The sequence below is a fragment of the Schistocerca gregaria genome, chromosome 6 (assembly GCF_023897955.1).
Source record: "Schistocerca gregaria isolate iqSchGreg1 chromosome 6, iqSchGreg1.2, whole genome shotgun sequence".
NCBI lineage: Eukaryota > Metazoa > Arthropoda > Insecta > Orthoptera > Acrididae > Schistocerca > Schistocerca gregaria.
The window spans coordinates 499,570,403-499,591,191 of NC_064925.1; the positions used below are offsets into that span (position 1 = coordinate 499,570,403).

The 20,789-nt window shown below is 43.7% G+C and overlaps 1 protein-coding gene across 2 annotated transcripts in view; it reads left to right on the plus strand.

Annotated features, from left to right (window-relative positions):
- LOC126278051 (uncharacterized) overlaps positions 1 to 20,789 on the plus strand; it is a 391,922-nt gene that overhangs the window by 370,395 nt on the left and 738 nt on the right. The gene's annotated exons all lie outside the window — the stretch shown is intronic.

A 20,789-nucleotide genomic window follows, 5' to 3' on the forward strand; every position in this document is an offset into this window, starting at 1 on the left:
GCATAGTCTCCGTGTCGGAAATGGCATGTGCCCTGTGTAAAAAGGTACGAAGTACCCCTTCACGCTGAGCCGGATGGTGACAACTAATAGCCTGTAAATACAAGTCAGTGTGAGTGCGTTTCCGGTAAACTGCAAGTCCAAATGATCGGTCAGCCTTCCTCCTAACCAAAATATCAAGAAAGGGAAGGGAACCTTCGTCTTCCACCTTCATCGTAACAAGAATGTTCTGGTGGATTGAGTTCAGATGTTCTAAAAAGACATTCAAATTCTCCCTACCATGAGGCCAAACAACAAAAGTATCAACATATCTGAAGAAAAGGGCGGGTTTCAAAGGCGCCGACTCCAATGCACGTTCCTCGAAGTCTTCCATAAACGAATTTGCAATTACAGGAGACAACGGACTACCCATTACTACGAACACACAGATGGAGTTGCGATGGGTAGTCGTCGAGCTATGTTCGGAGCGCATTTTCATCCGAAAAGGAAGTTCCTTGAATGTTGTTCGAAAGAGCACAGGGAAGGTGAAAATCTGAATGCACAAGATCAAGTGAATAAGGTGGGCGCGGAATGACGTCTCAACCCAGGTCCTGTATAGTGTTCTATACCAGTATACGGGCGTTATCGTGGACTAGCATGACTTCAGGCAATTTTCCTGTTCGTTCTTCTGGGATTACAGTAAATGTCTGCAATGATGGTAACACCTCGGGGAAGCAATTTGTAGTACATTAAACCGTCTCTGTTCCACCAAAAACATAACATTATCTTTTGTGGGTGTGCGCAGGTTTTTGTGCATGGAGTTGGGTTGTTGCTTTGTTTGTGATGAACTATGCCCTTCTTTTCCTTATGTTTGCGTGACGATACCATTTCTCGTCACAGTAACCATAAAGGATAGGAATGGTCGCTGTAGTTCACGAGCCAATTTTATGACGAGCAAGCAGAGATACACACATGGCCAACCGGTGATTTTTGTGATTTCGGCTTAGAGCAAGCGGTACTCGTACACCCGATATTTGAACCTTGCATTGCATGCACTTGTCGCACGATGGTTGAATGATCACAGTTTATCACATTTGCCAGTTCTCGAGTTAACTGACGTGAATTAGTGGTAATTGCGTTTACACGAACTTCATCAAACTCCTAAGGGCTTCTTAATGTCAAAACGTTTTTGTATGTCCATCCTTGTGGTTGATGGTCTGCGGGACTTCAGCCGTTCAGTTACGTAATAAGATGGAACAGCTGCAGCCGTCGTTTTGATTTTATCATATTGAAACCAGTTTCTGTGACTCAGTACACCATCTTCGCAAGTTAACGGACGCTGAGGTTGAACTCCAGTCGTATGCACGATCCCAACAGCGGCCTGCATCTAAGAATTGGCATCTTTAGAAAACTGTGAAAGCGATGTGGTGTGTGTTGTGTCTGCAACCATCGACTACCAACGAAGTCAGCTATTAGTTGATGGTTGCAGACACAACATTGCTTTTACTGTTTCCTATGGAACCAATTCATAGATGCAAGCCACTGATGGGACCGTGTATGCGTTTGGAGTTCACGGCCTTAGCGTCAGTTAATACCTGAAAATGGTTTACTGAGTCACATAAACTGGTTGCTATATGATAAAATAAAAAATCAGAACGAGGGCTGTAGGTGTTCCATTTTGCTACGTGATTGTCAAGATGATCCTCCTTAAAACGAGAAAATCATTGTCATGCCGTGCTCTGTCCAGTGGCATTATCCCCATTCACGAGCCGACCTCTGTGGCCGAGCGGTTATAGGCGCTTCACTCTGTAACCACCGCAGGTTCGAATCCTGCCTCGGGCATGGATGTGTGTGATGTCCTTAGGTTAGTTAGATTTAAGTAGTTCTAAGTCTAGGGGACTGATGACCTCAGATGTTAAGTACCATATGCTTAGAGCCATTTGAACGATTCTGAACCCCACTCACGGAGCAAACGCTTCTGGCTGCCTGCGCTGCTGTCACTCCTCTATAGAACTCAAACAGAAGAATATGTCGGAAATGTTCCGTTTTCTTCACTTGGCACTCCTTATCTGCAAATGACAAAATGACAATACGTAGACTCAAATAGCAACAGTAAGCTACTAGTAAAAAATGAGAATCGATAAGTAGAGCCATAGCGCACCTGAATACAAACACACAAAACAAAAACTCTACGAACTTATGCACCAACCTAACGTTTAGTAAGTTTCATGTTATAATTTCGTCTCCGACTTTCAGGCGACGGTTGTGTGTCCTGAACATCAGATTATGATAATCATCATTAAGACTTGTGTACAAGGTATCTCTCTCCTGCCGACAAACATACCAATACACATCGTTACAGTCCACATAATTTGGAATATTGAAATTAGTTTCTGAATCTTGTAATTGTCAAGGTTCTATCTTTGACTGCAGCGTTTTAAGAAAAGCTGTAACCTGAAAGTGAAAATATTTCTTTTTGATTTTTTCTATGGGATTGCATGAAAAAGGCACGAACAATTAATAATGCTATGATATTCTTTTTTGCGCTTATTAAAGTAACTAAGGTCCACAGTTAGCTTGGCAGAAAATGTATTTAAAAATTTTTAATCGACCACGAAAAGAAATAATGTTTTCCCTTCGGACTTGGTAAAACTAAAATGATTGCAGGCTGTATTGGATATGGTAAATTACAATCGCGTATTAATGTCGCTTAAAGAGCCTTCATGTTTAAAAGATTTGCTTTGATAAACAGCAAGTACTTTTAATATTACTTTCAATGAAAGGGATTACAAAATGATGTAGTCTGTACTCTACAAAATATTTTTGAGAATTGTAGTGAGGAATAGTTAACACACAAACTCACATTCTATTTCCAACGGACACAGCAAGAGAAGTTAGCCGACCAGACAACATAGCCGTAGCGTTCTCTTATCATATCAGCACACGAATTTAGAGTCTGATGGTAAAAAGATCTTTGTACCGAGTTTTGTCTCGTAATTTACGTTAGGTTACATGCATTGTATAATTACGCAAATACTGACGAAAAAATGAAATTGAAAATTGTTTCGTTTATGCGTACTAGCCCTGTTACATAATACGTATTGTTCGTGAAAAGAGGGCGAAAATTTCGTAAATTTCGGATGTGATACCACTAATAACATCAAAGTATTTACTTATAAAATTAGTGGCGCGTAAGTGGAGTGAACCAACAAGCTTAACAGAGCCATATACAGTAGATAAATGATTGGCACCTAGTTGTGGAACAATGGGAGCATTAATTTAAAATATATTATGGTTGAACAACACTTAATATTAAATTTGACAGAGTGGTGATTCTTACGATCAACTAGTCATCAACAACGCTCCCTCGAAGGGTCCGTATCACGAACTTAGATGGTGGAGTGTGTGTCGTAGTGGAATGTAATGAGGCACGACTGCTTCGCGCAGAGACGCGTTTCACATGTCGTTGCTGTTAGGTCGTTCTTGACGACTGTATGTGCGTGAGTGTGAGTGAACAGCCATACGTCGAAAGCTTTATACTCTCGGTTCAAAATTTGCCTTTGACTTGCTGTCCCACCACATGACATTCGCTACCAACATATTCGGACATGTCCAGAAGGAGATGTCCTTGGCGTTACGTGCCATGAAGCAGTGGTAAGTTTCTACTTATGTTGATAGGACACGGGAACGTAGTATTCGAGATTGCAGATGTAGCAATGGTGCTGCGTCCATAGTCCTGATCTGTCCAGATATTTGCTGTTCTTCCGCCTACGGGCTTGTTATGCAGCCATTAATTTTTTGCAGAAAGACATGAAAGCTTGCAAATCCCGTTTTCACCACTGAATTATATTCACCCAACCTTCTGGATAGCCAGTCGTGGTAGTGGGCGTTCTAGAGTGTTCAGCAGTTATTCTCAATGTGACTACAGTGATGCATAATTAACAGCCTAAAACTTGCAAGGGATTCGTGGCCACTTCTTGGCAGACTGTGTTTCGCCAGCACGAATGGCTAGCATAGTCAAGAGCTTCACCCGCCATTACTGATGGTGGGCTGGAGTCGACCTCACGGCCGCAGATTATGTGTACCTGGCGCGCCTACGTCTGAGGGCTTTTCCGTGGGCATTTCCGGTGACGTTCTCCCCTTGCTGTCTGAAACGGTCGTTCGCTGCAGGTTCGGAATCCAGAAACCGTTCACCTTGAGGCTTTCTCCTTTCTTGTTCATGCTGTTCGCAAGTTTGTTTATTTCTATAGATTCTCTGAACAAACGGATGTAATAGCTCTTCTCCAGAGCACGAGTTTTACTATATGGTCGGTCTATAACGCGTTGTGGTGCTGGGATTTTATTCGTTTCAAGTAGTCGAAAGTCAGGACCACAAGTTTATGTTGATTGGATCCCAAACAGTGAACCTTCTATTCTTGAACCAGACAGAGGTGAAGCTAGCTTATAGTTACCGGGGTGTGGCGTTTCATCTCAGAACTTTCGGAGTGACAATCATACGTTGTAAACTTGAATCAGGTGACCTATACACCCGTAAAATGTGCTGCACCAATGTTCTTTCAGTAGTGTAAACCCTGTTATGTAAATTCAGTGTTTGTTACAGGATTAAGGTTTTTATGAATCTACTATATCCACAGTTTCAAGGAGGCACTGATTCAAATAGTATTGAAAAATCATGATTTGGACAATAGCTGACATTTCATTCTAACTACCACTTTTAGTTAAACAACAGACCATGACATTAATTACAGGACTATCGCTCAGTTAGAACGTTACTCCGGAACTCCCGTCGTGTATCCCCTTTCTCAATAATTTGACGACACTGTAGAACGTGCCAGAGAGCACGGTCTGTAACTCAACGTCTCTCGCTGTTGTCTGTAGGGGATGCCCGCCCACCGACGCCCCAAAGCCCAACCATTTAACAGAACAGTGTATAATGCAAATTTTATCATAGCAGTAAGTCAGCGAAATAATCTAGTTGAATTATACGATACGATATTGCAGTGCCTGTGCTACTCTGATGACGATGCACTGCGGCGACCACAACCGTTACGAAACACATGAGACAAATTGGTCGTCATTCCATTCTACAGCCGATGGTAGTCATTATTCGCAATTGCGAATTCATCTGATGTGTAGTTGAATTATGGTTGGAGTTGTTCATAAATCGTGAAACATCAGCCCACAAGTCTTCAGACTTTTAGCTTACCTGAGTATTTCTGGGCCGCACGTAATACACGTAACACTAATTGTAAGAATAACAGCTGAGGAAAAAAGAGGGAGAGAGAGAGAATAGAATTATGTGGCGGCAGATTCAATTTGAAAATATTGTATTTGTGATAACTTTACGTAAATGGAATTTCTTTTATCAATCGTGTGATTGATGCTCAGTCCTTGGGTCGCACTTATACTTGCTTTTGCCTCATGCGGGTCGCGGGTTGGACAATCCTGATAGAGCCTAAACGAGATTGCTCTTGTATTTTGAACCAAACATTTAGATCAAAATAGCACAATATATAAGGATGGTGGCTGTACAAAAATAACTCAGTGAATATCTGGCCTATGTTTTAAACGGCAAACAAATGGAACTAATGCTCGTGCATGCGTGATCTCGCCAATTGTTAAATCAACTGCTGAGTAAAACCATAGTCCAGAAATTTGCAAAAATTCATACTCGCCCAAATTATTATACGTCACACTATCACAGTGCGGAAAAGTCGCGACACAAACGCCGCCCAGAACGACCAAAGACACTAGCTGCGTGACGAAAGACGCGAGGACCCCATGCATGCTGTGCACGCTCTGTCACGTGACCTCTGCATAGTTCAAATGGTTCAAATGTCTCTGAGCACTATGGGACTTAACTTCTGAGGTCATCAGTCCCCTAGAACTTAGAACTACTTAAACCTAACTAATCTAAGGACCGCACACACATCCATGCCGAAGGCAGGATTCGAACCTGCGACTGTAGCGGTCGACAGTTTTATTCTGACGACCATCCAGAATTTCTGCAAACGTTTCAAGAAAATACATGTAATATAACATTTAATAATTCTTTTCAGTCAATTAGTCACCTCTTAATTGAACATTAATGCACTGTTTCATGAATTTCAGATAAATCTTATACATATACGCAGAGTTGACAAGAGCCATGTGATACCTCCAAATGTCGTCTCGGACTCCTTTTACCCGTCGCAGTGCCGCAACTCGATGTGACGTGGACTCCACATGTCGTTGGAAGTTTTCTGCGGAAATATCGAGCCATGCTGCCTCTCTAGACGTCGACAGTTGCGGAAGTGTTACCACTGCAGGATATTGTGCACAAACTGAACTCTCGATTATGCCCCATACATGTTCGACGATATTTATGCCTGGCGATCTGGGTGGCCTAATCATTCGCTCGTATTGTCCAGACAGTTTTTCAAACCGATTGTGGCCCGCGACATAGCGCATTGTCGTTGTTTGGGAACGTGAAGTCCATGAATGGCTGCAGATGCTTTCCAAGTAGCCGAACGTAACCATTTACAGTCAATGATCGGTTCAGTTGGACCAGAGGATACAGTCCATTCCATGTAAACACGCCGCACACCATTGTGGGATACCACAAGCTTGCACAGTGCCTTTTTGAAAACTAGGGTCCATGTCATCTCGGGAATCTACACCACACTCGAACACGCTCTTACCAAACGAAATCGGGACTCACCTCACCAGGCCTTGGGTTTCCAGTTGTCTAAGGTTCAACTGATAGAGTCACGAGCGAAAGACAGGGGCTGCAGGCTATGTTGTGCTGTTACCAAAGGCACTCACATCGGTCGCCTGTTGCCAAAGCCCATTAAGGCCACATTTCGCCACACTGTTCTAACGGATACGCCTCACATTGATTTCTGCAGTTATTTCACACAATGTTGCTTGTCTGTTAGCACTGACAGTTCTACTCAAACCCGCTACGGTCGCAGGTTCGAATCCTGCCTCGGGCATGGATGTGTGTGATGTCCTTAGGTTAGTTAGGTTTAAGTAGTTCTAAGTTCTAGGGGACTGATGACCTCAGCTGTTAAGTCAAATAGTGGCTCAGAGCCATTTCAACCATTTTTTTCTACGCAAACTCCGCTGCTCTCGGTCGGTAAGTGCAGGCCGTCAGCCACTGCTTTCTCTCTGGCGAGAGGTAACGCCCGAAATTTCGTATTCTCGGCACGCTCTTGTCACTGTAGACCTCGAAATATTAAATTCCCTAACGATTTCAGAAATGGAATGTGACATGCGTCTAGCTCCAACTACCATTCTCCATCTACATTTACATCATACTGCGCAAGCCACCTAATGCTGTCTGGCGGAGGGTACTTTCGGTACCACTATCTGATCCCTCCAACCCTGTTCCACTCGCAAATAGTGCGTGTGAAGAATGATTATCGGTAAACCTCTGTACTGGCTCTAATTTCTCGAATTTTCTTCTCGTGGTCAATACGCGAGTGTGTGTGTGTGTGAGGGGGGGGGGGGGGTGTAATATGTTGTCCGACTTCTGAAAAGTGCTGTCCCGAAATTTCAATAGGTAAATCTCTGCGTGACGCAAAACGCCTCTCTTGTAACGTCTGCCAGTGGAGTTTGTTTAGCATTCTTCCGATGAATACGCCTAGATATTTTACGGCAGACGCTGTCTCCAGCTGTTTTTCATGAGTAGTGTAGCTGTACAGTAGTGGATTTCTTTTCCTATGTATGCACAATATGTCACGTTTATTTACGTTCAGGGTCCATTGACAGAGCCGGCACCATTCATCAATTCTCTCTTATTACCTTCTGGCGTTGCTACTTTGGTGTAGACAACTGCATTGTGTGCGAATAGCCTCAAAGGGCATACAACGCTTTTTACTAGATCGTTTGTATATATTGTAAACAGCAACGGTCCTATCACACTTCCCTGTAGCACTCTTGATACTAACTTTACATCTGTCGATTTCGTTCCGTTAAGAGCGACGTGTTGAGCTCTATCTTTAAGTAAGTCTTGAATCCAATCGTAAGTCTGCTCCGATACTCGGTAAGCTCGTATTTTTTTTTTCATTAAAAGGAATGCTGGACGGTGTGTAATGCCTTACTCGAAACAGGGAACACGGCATCAACCTGAGCGCCGTTGTCCACTGCGCTGTGGATCTCATGGAGGAACAGAGCGAGCTGAGTTTCGCAGGATCTCTGTTTACGAAATCCATGTCAATTTTTATAGAAGAGATGTTCATTTTCCTAAAACGTCATAATTCTTGAGCATAAAACATGTTCCATAATTCTACAACAAATTGACGCCAACGATATAGGTCTATGATTATGTGGATCTGTCTTATAGCCTTTCTTAAAAACCGGAATGACCTGCGCTTTTTTCCTGTCGTTAGGTACCTTTTTTGCTGAAGCAATCTACGATAGATTACTGTTAGAAGGGTAGCAAGTTCTTTCGCATAATCTTTATACAATCTTATTGCTGTCTCATCTGATGCTGACGCCTTTCCACTACTAAGTAATTGTAGCTGCTTTTCAACTCCGCCATCGGTTATTTCAGTATCTGCCATTTCGACGTTCCTACGACAATTGAAAGGAAGGACAGTGTTACGATCTTCCGCGGTGAAACTACTTCGGAAGACCGTTCATGGTCTGTTGAATCCTGTAGTGCACTGCCCTTTTATACCTTGTGAACGAGACACTACCGCCATTTGTATACGTGCGTATCGCTAACCCATGGCTTTTGTCAATTCAGTGCACTTCGCGGCATTGGGCGCTCTAGTAATTAACTTTAGATATGTCTATATCTCACGAATATAAATAAATAAACATCGAAGACTGTTAGATCTTTCGAAGATATATTCGTGTTGATAATATATATTTGTATAAGTGAAGAATTTCGCAATTATGGTACCATATAAATCCCATCAACTAAATTACTTATAAGATTTTACATGGATTAATTGGAAAAGTAACGTGTTCATTATATTCCTGGCATTACCCTCATACATATGGTGCCTCATAAGTGTGATTTTTGCACTGGGTTCAGTTTTTAAAATTGTAAACAATAATAGGAATAATATTAATAACTTTTTAACTCTTAAAGGTTCAAATGTGGATTTATGTTCAACGAACTCGTGTCCCAGTGCCAGAGCTGTCACTGACTTTTTTCCTAGCAAGGCTGTTAGGCATTTTGCGTATTTTCATTAAAATTATGTTAATAACGATATTCTAAGTCACAAGCCCCTCCATTTTAGCGCAGCCTGCCACTATGCCGCTGGGACTCACGTGTACCACTTTCCGCCCGGAAAAACCCGATGACCGCTGGCTGGGCCGCGTGTCTTGTTAGCAGCCTTTCTACCTGAGCTTAAGCCGTCGACACAAGGGGCGCGGCATCTAACGTCGACGTCGACGTGGACGCAGTCGGGATGTCCAGCGTCACGAGCGCTCTCGTAGGTTTTATTTGGCTCGTAAACAATGCAGTTTGTTCATGAAAATGGACTAGCAAAAAATTCCAACGCTGACCGTATTAAAAGACATATTTCTTCTCTTTTCCATATGCTAGTGTTCAGTCTGTGATATACACAAATGAAAGCTTCAATATCCCTTAACATATAATAAGACAAAAAGGAAAGATACATATCCGGTCAGTGAGAACATCGGCTTACAAAAGTTCACCAAATCGAACAAACTCACTCCTGACATGCAAACGCGCAAGTGTGGCGCATTTGTTAGATCGGTTACAGCTGCTACAGTGGCAGGTTATCAAGATTTGAGTGAGTTTGAACGTAGCGGTATGTCGGCGCACGAGCGATGGGACACAGCAATCCGAGGTAGCGATGAAGGGATTTTGTCGTAAGACCATTTCACTAGTGTACCGTGAATATCAGGAGTCTGGTAAAACATCAAATCTCTGACATCGCTGCGGCCGGAAAAAAAGATTCAGCAAGTACGAGACCAACGACGACTAAAGAAAATCGTTCAGCATGACAGAAGAGCAGTCCTTCCGCAAATTGCTGCAGGTTTCAGTGCTCGGCCATCAACAAGTGTCAGCGTGCGAACCATTCAACGAAACGTCATCCTTAGGGCCTTCGGAGAAGAAGGCCCACTCGTGCACCCTTGATCACTGCACAACACAAAGCTTTACACCCCGCCTGGACACCTCAGCGCCGACGTTGAACTGCCGATGGCCGCGCGCGGTTAGCCGAGCGATTTGGGGCGCTGCTGTCATGGACTGTGCGGTTGGTCCCGGCGGAGGTTAGAGTCCTCCCTCGGGCATGGGTTTGTGTGTTTGTCCTTTGGATTATTTAGGTTAGGTAGTGTGTAAGCTTAGGGACTGATGACCTTAGCAGTTGAGTCCCATAGGATTTCACACACACATTTTTGAACTGCTGATGACGGGAAACATGTTGTCTGGTAGGATGAGTCTCGTTCCAAATTGCATCGAGTGGATGGGCTTGTACGGGTATGGAGACAAACTTCATGAATCCATGGAACCTGCGTGTCAACAGGGGACTGTTCAAGCTGGTGGAGGCTCTGTAATGGTGTGGGGCGCCTACAGTTGGAGTGATACGTGACCCCTGATACGTCTAGATATGGCTCTGACAGGCTAAACGTACGTAAGCATCCTGTCTGATCACCTGCATCCATTCGTGTCCATTGCGCATTCCGACGGACTTGGGCAATTCCAGCAGGACAGTGCGACATGCCCCACGTCCAGAATTGCTACAGAGTGGCTCGAGGAACACTCTTCGGAGTTTAAACACTTCCGCTGGCCACCAGACTCCCCAGACATGAACGTTATTGAGCATATCTGAGATGCCTTGCAACGTGCTTTTCATAAGAGATCTCCACCCCCTCGTTCTCTTACGGATTTAAGGACAACCCTGCAGGTTTCATGTTGTCAGCTCCCTCCAGCACTACTTCAGACATTAGTCGACTCCAAGCCACGCCGTGTTGCGGCACATCTGTGTGCTCGCGGGGGCCCTACACGATATTAGACAGGTGTACAGTTTCTTTTGCTTTTCGGTGTATTTGTATCACATGGAGTATTACACAAATTATTTCTCTTAATTTCGAAAGAAAGTCCCAGAACGTATTCTAAAAGATGAAGGTGAAGAAAAAGAAATTAGAAACAGAACTCGAACCCTATACCGAACTAAACTCTCCACTTTAAAAAGATGGTACCTCTACACAGTACTTTTTTTTATTTTAGTTTCTCAGCGCTTTGAAAGAAGTAAAAGATCTGTCTTCTTAATTACTGTATTTGAACAACAAATTTAAAACTAGTTCACCCATCTGGAACTGGTGAAACTTGAAAAGGTGTTAAAGGATCGAAGGCGGCCGAGTCTAACGTGTAGCATCGTCATGTTTCGTTCCGAATCAGACTGGGCGTTAGGCCGTAACTTTGTTATAAGTTGGACTTTTTATGTCCATCCTTTTAGCAGGACGTCTCTGGGACGACGGCCGTTTACTATCGTGACAAAAAATAAAAACAGCTACAGCCGTCCGTATGATTGTATTTTATTTTGTCGCTACCAGTTTCGACGCTTCATTGCATCATCTTCAGGCTGTTTTGACGCGATACAGGTTGATGCGAGCACCATGTATAACCCATCAGTTGCCATCATTACTGGATTCGCAGATAACGTGTCAGCACTCCAACCATTAACTGTTGACAAGAGTTTCGTAGTACGAAAGTAAAAATGAAATTTCTTCTCTTATATTACCGCAAACCGACACAATACGGTTTTTCGTAAGCTACTGAGCTCACTGGTCGCCAATTTCTTGTTTAATGAGACATCCTGTTTCAGAAATCTGTCACATTAGCTGCCGCAAAAATGAATTTGTGCAAATTATACTGTGTTTGGGCAACAGAAGTACAATGAAACCTGTCAAGAAGAGAAATGTGGCCGTCACTCATAAATGGTGCTGCTTATTCGGATGAGAAAGGGTTAACAATTCACACGAAAGTAAATTCTGTTGGAACTTCGGCTGAATTCCATAACCCATCGTACTTTTAACCCTGAGCGACTCTAATAGAAACTTACCAAAGGATTTTATTCCTTTTGTTTATTCGAGCAATATTAAAACAATAAAGAGTGTACTCTTCAGGCAATATGACACGCACATGCCAAATACTGGTTACTCACCTAGGACTTGCCAAACTGACAACGTGTGATTCTCGAATAAAATGGTTGTTATTGAGTAAAGTAAACAATTGATACGTGGCACAACACAATGGTCAGTGTATCGTCAGCCGTTGAGAGCAATGCGCACGTCTGGAATGCGGTGATCTGATATATTTAATTTGTTGAAATGTATTGCTTACAAAGGCAAATCTACTTTCATGACCTTTTTCGAACCTCTTCCTCCCACAACGCACACTTGGCCAGCTTTCGCATTCGAGTCGCGCGCGTTACTCTCAAGGGCTGACGACACACTGGCCATTGTGTTCTGCCACGTATCAGTTGTTTACTTTTCTCAATAACAACTACTGTATTCGCTAATCACACATTGTCAGTTTGGCAAGGCGTAGGTGAGTAACCAGCATCAGGCATGAGCGTGTCATTCCGCCTGAAGGCTATGCTCGTCATTACTTTGATACTGCTCGGAAGAAGAAAAGGAATCGAATCCTTTGGTAAGTTTCCATTCCAGTCACTCGGTGTTAAAAACACGGTGGGTTATGGGATTCAGCCATAGTTACAACAGAACTGGCGATTTACTTTTGTCTGAATTGTTAACCTTTTCTCATTCGAAGGAACATCACCATTTATGAGTAACGGCCACATTTCTCTTGTTGATAGGCTTAATTGTATTTATTTTGTCAAAACACAGTATAATTTGCACAAACTCATTTTCGCAGCAGCTATTGTGACAGAATTCTGAAACAGAGTGTCTCATTAAACAAGTAATTGGCCACCAGAGAGCTCAGTAGCTTACGAAAAATCGTATTGTGTCGGTTTGTAACATAAGAGAAGACATTTCATGTTTATTTGCGTACCAGGAAACTCTTGTTGCACTAGCTGTCGATAACTCTTAAAGAATTAGTCACTAGAATGAAAGAAAAAAAAAAGAAAGTACAACTTCTGATATATCACCGTAGATAAGAAAGTTCGGCGTGTTTACGAACTGGCGAAGTACTGTCCTCCTCGTGTGCCACCACCCGCCAAAATCTCGTTTCGATGTCTCGAGCGGTTCATGAGATATGAGGGATGTTGTGAATATTTCATTGCGGGCGTGAGATCGAGAGTGAATGTCCTACAGGATCCATTTTCTCGAGATAACGCTAGAAGTAAAAATCAAATATTTTCAGTGAATAGTTTTCGTAAAATCGTTTGAAGAAGATTACAGGGTGCGCGCGCTTCGGTTCTGTCAGCGCAGGGCGTCGCCAATTGGCGCCGTGCGTACGCGTCTCAATTTGCGATTTGACCTGCTGTGACGTACGCGCCTCGACCTGTCTTTCTCGTACGCCTAGGGTAACAGTAAGTGACGTCACAAAACTCGTAGAGTGCGCCACGGCAACGGCAACAGGCAGCGTTAGCTAACTCGTCTCGTGTGCCGACGGCTTTGGCGTTCCGTGCAACCCGCCTGTCAAAACAGTGTGCCCGACAGCTGCCCGCTCCAACGAACATCCACGCGGGCCCCCAGCCAGCCTGTCAGATTCAGATTCAGTCCGCCCTGCGGCGGTCGATCCAGCTGCTTGTAATGTTGCACAATCATTTGTGTCTAGATCGCCACTGTACTTTTACTGCATCAAAAATACACAATGCGGGGTTGTACCCCGTTGATACATTAGGTATGGGGTTCCCTGACTTTTTCTCACTGCGTATCACGTAACATATTTAGAAATTTGGGCTTACCACTAAAGCTTATTCTCTTTTTAACGAATCCTTTGGTGGGGGGAGGGGGGGCGTTGCAGAAGGATGACTGCCTCTGGGATGAGTACGGAGAAGGGGAGGGGGAGGATTTTCGCCATCTTGCTCAGTGCTGGCAATACTCACACGATTTTTGCGTCGTGCAAAGGAAGCATGTCTTGTAACAATTAGGCATCCTCACTATGGATAGTTGGCTTCATTTTCTGAGAAGCAGTTGCAGATAGTACTCGCGATCCACGGAACTAATACGGTTTCGTGGAAGCACTCTTTCACAGATTCGTTCATGTTCACATGTGGTACTTATTTCAAGCAAATAATATTAAATTAAGGCGCGCGGGATTAGCCGAGCGGTCTAGGGCGCTGCAGTCATGGACTGTGCGGCTGGTACCGGTGGAGGTTCGAGTCCTCCCTCGGGCCTGGTTGTGTGTGTTTGTCCTTAGGATAATTTAGGTTAAGTAGTGTGTAAGCTTAGGGAGTGATCACCTTATCAGTTAAGTCCCATAAGATTTCACACACATTTGAACATTTTTTTTAATTAAATTAAGATGGTTCTGACATATGTACTGAAGGGAGGAATGTCATTTAAAATATTTCGTTAAAGTTTTATACCACAAATAATATATAACAAAGTAATACATTGGCTCACGGGATAGCGATACGCAGATTTACAGATTGCGACAGTATCGCGTATACAAGCTTTAAAAGGGTTGCGACAGTATCGCGTATACAAGCTTTAAAAGGGTATAGCGATACGCAGATTTACAGATTGCGACAGTATCGCGTATACAAGCTTTAAAAGGGTAGTGCATTAGCGGAGCTGTCATTTGTACTCGCGTGATTCATGTAGAAAGGTTTCTGGTGTAATATTGGCCGCACGACGGGAATTAACAGACCCTGAACGCGGAATGGTAGTTGGAGGTAGACGCATGGGGCATTCCGTTTCGGAAATCGTCAGGGAATTCAATATTCCCAGCTCCATAGTGTCAAGAGTGTGCAGAGAATACCTATATAAACGATTTGGGAGACAATCTGAGCAGCCGTCTTCGGTTGTTTGCAGATGACGCTGTCGTTTATCGACAAAAAAGCCATCAGAAGATCAAAACAAACTGCGAAACGATTTAGAAAAAATATCTGAATGGTGCGAAAAGTGGCAGTTGACCCTAAATAACGAAAAGTGTGAGGTCATCCACATGAGTACTAAAAGGAACTCGTTAAACTTCGGTTACACGATAAATCAGTCTCACCTAAAAACCGTAAATTCAACTAAACACCTAGGTATTAACAATTGCGAACAATTTAAATTGGAAAGAACACATAGAAAATGTTGTGCGGAAGGCTAACCAAAGGCTGCGTTTTGTTGGCATGACACCTAGAAAATGTAACAGACCTGCTATGGAGACTGCCTACGCTACGCTTGTCCGTCCTCTTCTAGAATACTGCTGAGCGGTGTGGAATCCTTACCAGATAGGACTGACGGAGTACATCTAAAAAGTTCAAAGAAAGGCAGCACGTTTTTTATTATCGCGAAATATGGGAGAGAGTGTCACAGATACAGGATTTGGGCTGGAAATCATTAAAAGAAAGACGTTTTTCGTTGCGACGGAATAATCTCGCTAAATTCCAATCACCAACTTTCTCCTGCGAATGCGAAAATATTTTGTTGACACCGACCTACGTAGGGCGGAACAATCACCACGATAAAATAAGGGAAATCAGAGCTCGTACGGAAAGATTTAGGTGTTCATTCTTTCCGCGCGCTATGCGAGATTGGAATAATAGAGAATTGTGAACGTGGTTCAGTGAACCTTCTGCCAGGCACTTAAATGTGATTTGCAGAGTCTCCATGTAGATGTAGATACCGAATTTCAGGCATAATCTCTCACCACGGACAACACTGTGGCTGACAGCCTTCATTTAACGATCAAGAGCAGCGGCTTACGCATAGAGTTGACACTGCTAAGAAGCAGTACTGCGTGAAATAACCGCAGAAATCAATGTGGGGCGTACAACGAACGTGTCCGTTAGGACAGTGGGGGAAATTTGACACTCATGGGCTGTGGCAGTAGACGACCGAGGCGAATGCCTTTGCTAACAGCACGACATCGCCTGCAATGACTCTCCTGGGCTCGTGACCATACACTGGACTCGCATTCGGGAGGACGACGGTTCAATACCGTCTCCGGCCATCCTGATTTAGGTTTTCCGTGATTTCCCTAAATCGCTTCAGGCAAATGCCGGGATGGTTCCTTTGAAAGGGCACGGCCGATTTCCTTCCCAATCCTTCCCTAACCCGAGCTTGCGCTCCGTCTCTAATGACCTCGTTGTCGACGGGACGTTAAACACTAACCACCACCACCACCACCACGCTCGTGACCATACCGGCTGGACGCTAGACGACTGGAAAACCTGGCCTGTTCAGATGAGTCCCTGTTTCAGTTGCTAAGAGCAGGTGGCAGTGTTAGAGTGTGTCGTAGACACCACGAAGCCACGGACCCAGGTTGTCAAAAAGGCACTGTGCAAGCTTGTGGTGCTCCATCATGGCGTGGGATGTGTTTACATTGGTCCAATCGAACTGATTATTGACTGTAAATGGTTATGAATGGTTACTTGGAAAACATTTGCAGCCATTTGTAGACGTCATGCTCCCAAACAACGATGGAATTTTTATGGCTGACAGGGCTCTGTGCACCGGGCCACAATTGTTCGCGACTGATTTGTAGAGCACTCTCGACAATTCGAGCCAATGATTTGGCCACTCAGTTCGCCCGACCAAGAATCCCCTCGAACATTTGTGGTACATAATCGGGAGGTCAATTCATGCCAAAAATAATAACACTTTCGTAGTTACGGACGGCTGTAGTGGGAGCATGGCTCAACAGTTCTGCAGGGGATTTCCAAAGACATGTTGAGTCCACGCCATGTCGAGCTGTCACACTATGTAGGGCAAAAGGGGGTCCAGCACGATATTAGGGGGTATCGCATGACTTTTGTCACCTCAGAGTAAACTCAACACGGAGTATAGCGTATTAGAGTCTAAATTTTAAAAAATTTAAAAAATTGTAATTAAGTCAGTTTTGAGGTTAGATTTCAGTTGGAAGCATGTTGCTGATTTATATTTAGGTGGAGCTTCAAAGTCCGGCTCGATTGCATTCTACTTAACTCTCAAGTCTTCTTCAACAATAAGTGTGTTTATGTATTTATTTTCATCGTATAACACCTCAGAAAACCCACTATCACACATGCAAATAGTAACAAATGGCACCAAAAATAGGACTGCTTATTTGGGAACACAAGGGTATTGTGTTTTTGTTCGCATGCAAAAAGAAAACAGTGTAATAATGTCTCTAACTAAATGTTGATTGTATTGAAAACATGATGTAAGACTAGGGAATGCGAAAAAGTTAGTGTCCGAAAACTTTCGAATGACCACCGACAAGACCCGATCAAAATATCGCCATCGTCAAAACAAGTTGAATCATTCCCGATGAAGGCAGCGACGATTGATGAAGGGAGGGGTGAAGAGGGTAGAATCCAACCTTCCTGTGTCCTCAGTCAGTTTTATCTCTGCTGTTTTACTGTAAAAACAAAGTAATGTAAGACAGTAACTTTTATCATTTTTTTTTTTTTTTTTTTTTACTTGTGTGCGTACCACCTGAAATGTCGTTGGCTACCACCAGTGAATACGCGTACCGACGTTTGGGAACCCCAGCGCTAGGCAATATGCCATCTGGGCGAAGAGAGTCTGGCCTTTGCAACTGCGAAAAGTATTTGAGGTTCCGTAATTTATGAACAGTTAAGTTACGGTTTTCAGTGGATTGTGTGGACACGCTGAAGGGGATAGTAAATAAAATAACTGGAAGAGTCGGTGGATCCGTATTAGGTCACCATGTTATTCATTACCGCAAGGAATTGCTCTTTCAGGATGATAAGACCCACAGCTGGAAACGTCGAAGAGTTTGCTCATGATGATGAAATAGTATCTTATCCAGTACCGACAATTGCTGGATTTTAATCGATTCCAGAGATCTACACTGGAAGTTACGGCTCCGTTACCGTCTTCCATTGTCTCTCATTGAACTGGAGGAGCTGCTTTCCGAAAAATGATAAACATGACACTAATCACCATTCAGGTTTTATACTCAGTCATCATCAGGTGTCAAATTGCTTCACATGTGGGTAGTAGTCGTAGACAATATTAGGGCAAGTGTTTATTGTAGTGTGTCAAACTTTGTGTGTTGCTCATATACCACCCGGAGTGCTGTTACACACACATCAAAAAAAGTTTTGCATCACCTCAGTTCCGAGAGTTCCGGAACCTGTGCAGAAAATTGGAATAGAGATAAACATAAACATCATTTCCGCCCTTTTTATAGCTCATGAAAACCACACATTGCATGTTGTACCCCCATACAGCGACACTTCCAGAGGTGGTGGTCCAGATTGCTGTACACACCGATACCTCTAATACCCAGTAGCACGTCGTCTTGCATTGATGCATGCCTGCATTCGTCGTGGCATACTATCCACTAGTTCATCAAGGCACTGTTGGTCCAAATTGTCCCACTCCTAAAGGGCGATTCGTCATAGATCCCTCAAGAGTGGTTGTTGGCTCACATAATCCATAAACAGCCCTTTTCAATCTATCCCAGGCATGTTCGATAGGGTTCATATCTGGAGAACATGCTGGCCACTCTAGTCGACCGATGTCGTTATCCTGAAGGAAGTTATTCTGAAGATGAATGCCCTCAAATATGCTGCCGATATGGTAGCACTATCGGTAGGAGGATAGTATTCATGTATCGTACAGCCGTTACGCCGCCTTCCATAACCACCAGCGGCGTACGTCGGCCCCACATAATGCCAACCCAAAACAGCAGGGAACCTCCACCTTGCTGCACTCGCTGGACAGTGTGTCTAAGGCATTCAGCCTGACCGGGGTGCCTCCAAACACGTCTCCGACGATTGTCTGGTTGAAGGCATATGCGACACTCATCGGTGAAGAGAACGTGATGCCAATCCTGAACGGTCCATTCGGCATGTTGTTGGACACATCAGTATCGTGTTGCATGGTGCCATGGTTGCAAAGATGGACCTCGCCATGGACGTCAGGAGTGAAGTTACGCATCATGCAGCCAGTTGCGCACAGTTTGAGTCGTAAAACGGCGTGATGTGGGTGCACGAAAAGCATTATTCAATATGGTGACGTTGCTGTCAGGTTTCCTCCGAGTCATAATTCATACCTAGCGGTCACCCACTACAGTAGTAGCCCTTGGGTGGCCTGAGCGAGGCATGTCATCCACTGTTCCTATCTCTGTGTATCTCCTCCATGTCCGAACAACATCGCTTTGGTTCACTCCGAGGCGCCTGGACACTTACCTTGTTGAGAGCCCTTCCTGGCACAAAGTAACAAGCGGACGCGATCGAACCGCGGTATTGACAGTCTAGGCATAGTTGAACTACATACAACACGAGCCGTGTACCTCCTTCCTTGTGGAATGACTGGAACTGATCGGCTGTCAGTCCCCCCCCCCCCCCCCCTCCCGTCTAATAGGCGCTGCTCATCATGCATGGTTGGTTACATCGTCAGACGGGTTTAGTGACATGTCTGAACAAAGAAACTGTGTCTGTGATACAATATCCATGGTCAACGTCTATCTTCAGGAGTTTTGGGAACTGGGGTGACCCAAAACATTTTTTGGTGTGTGTATATTTCCTCTCTCGAACTATAATAGATTGTACAAGTATTCCATTAACCTTACTGTTTTCAAGCCGTTTATATTATTTGACAAGTTGTTTTCACCTTTTCTAGGACATAAATAGTCTGTTTCAATTGTGTGTAAATGTCGCTACATGCTCACTGGTTACAAACAACGTACTTTATTCAGTTTAAGTACGAGAAGTGATGAAAAAATATGTTGAATGAGTTTTTTTGGCAGTAACTGCTGACGCTACAACCTTTTGATGTAATTTGTCCGATAGCCTGATCCGTTGAGACAGCCAACGTCAAGTTGGAGAACACATTCTGACTCGCCAATCAGCGTCCAGAGACGCTAAAGCGAGGTCGTGCTTATCGTTTCTTTCCGAATCATGGATTTTGAACAACGTGTGAACGTTTAGCTATCGTTATTTTATTTCAGTTTCTTGGATTTCGGGTAGTGCCCATTCAGCCATTTCAATAATGGAAAGACAATGAGAAAGCGTGTTGGGCACGAATGCGATAGCGTGTTGGATACGATTTTCTTGTTACGGACATAAGGACAAGCCAGCAACCAGTCCTTGGGAAAAAAAATCAGATCCGGCCAGAAATGGAACCCGAGCCTTCTCGATGAACGTTAAGTTCTGCTCCAAGTTGCAGAAAAAGTGCCAAATAAACTAATGAGAGTTGAAATTGATGTATGACGATAATACTGTAGCTCTGAAGAGAGTTTACAAGTTACGTGAGCGATTTAAAGGTGGAAATGAATCTGTAGAATACGGGCAACTTTCGGGACGTCCATTAACCTTAAAACAGAAGAAAACATGCAAAAAGGGACAACAATTGTTCGTCCAAACAGGCGAATAACTATTCGAGGGCTTACCGAAGAACTTGGCAACTCGTACGGGTTCGTGCAAAGCATTTTGAGCGATAATTTGCAAATGAGACTAGTGAGTGCAAAATTTGTTCACAAACTTTGTGATGAACAGGAGGAAAATCATGTATACGTTTGCATTGGAGTTGAAGCATCGTCTTCATTCAGATCCGGACGTAATGTCGAAAATTGTAATTGGAGATGAAAATTGGGTCTTTGGGTATGGCCCTGAAGCAAAAATTCATTGTTGGAAATGGAAAACCAATGACTCTCCCTGCTTTAAAAATGCACGCCAGTCAAAATCGAATATCAAGGACTTGCTCATTGTTTTCTTCGATATTGAGGGTATAGTACAATCAGAGATCGTTCCGAGGGGAAGAGTAAATGCCGA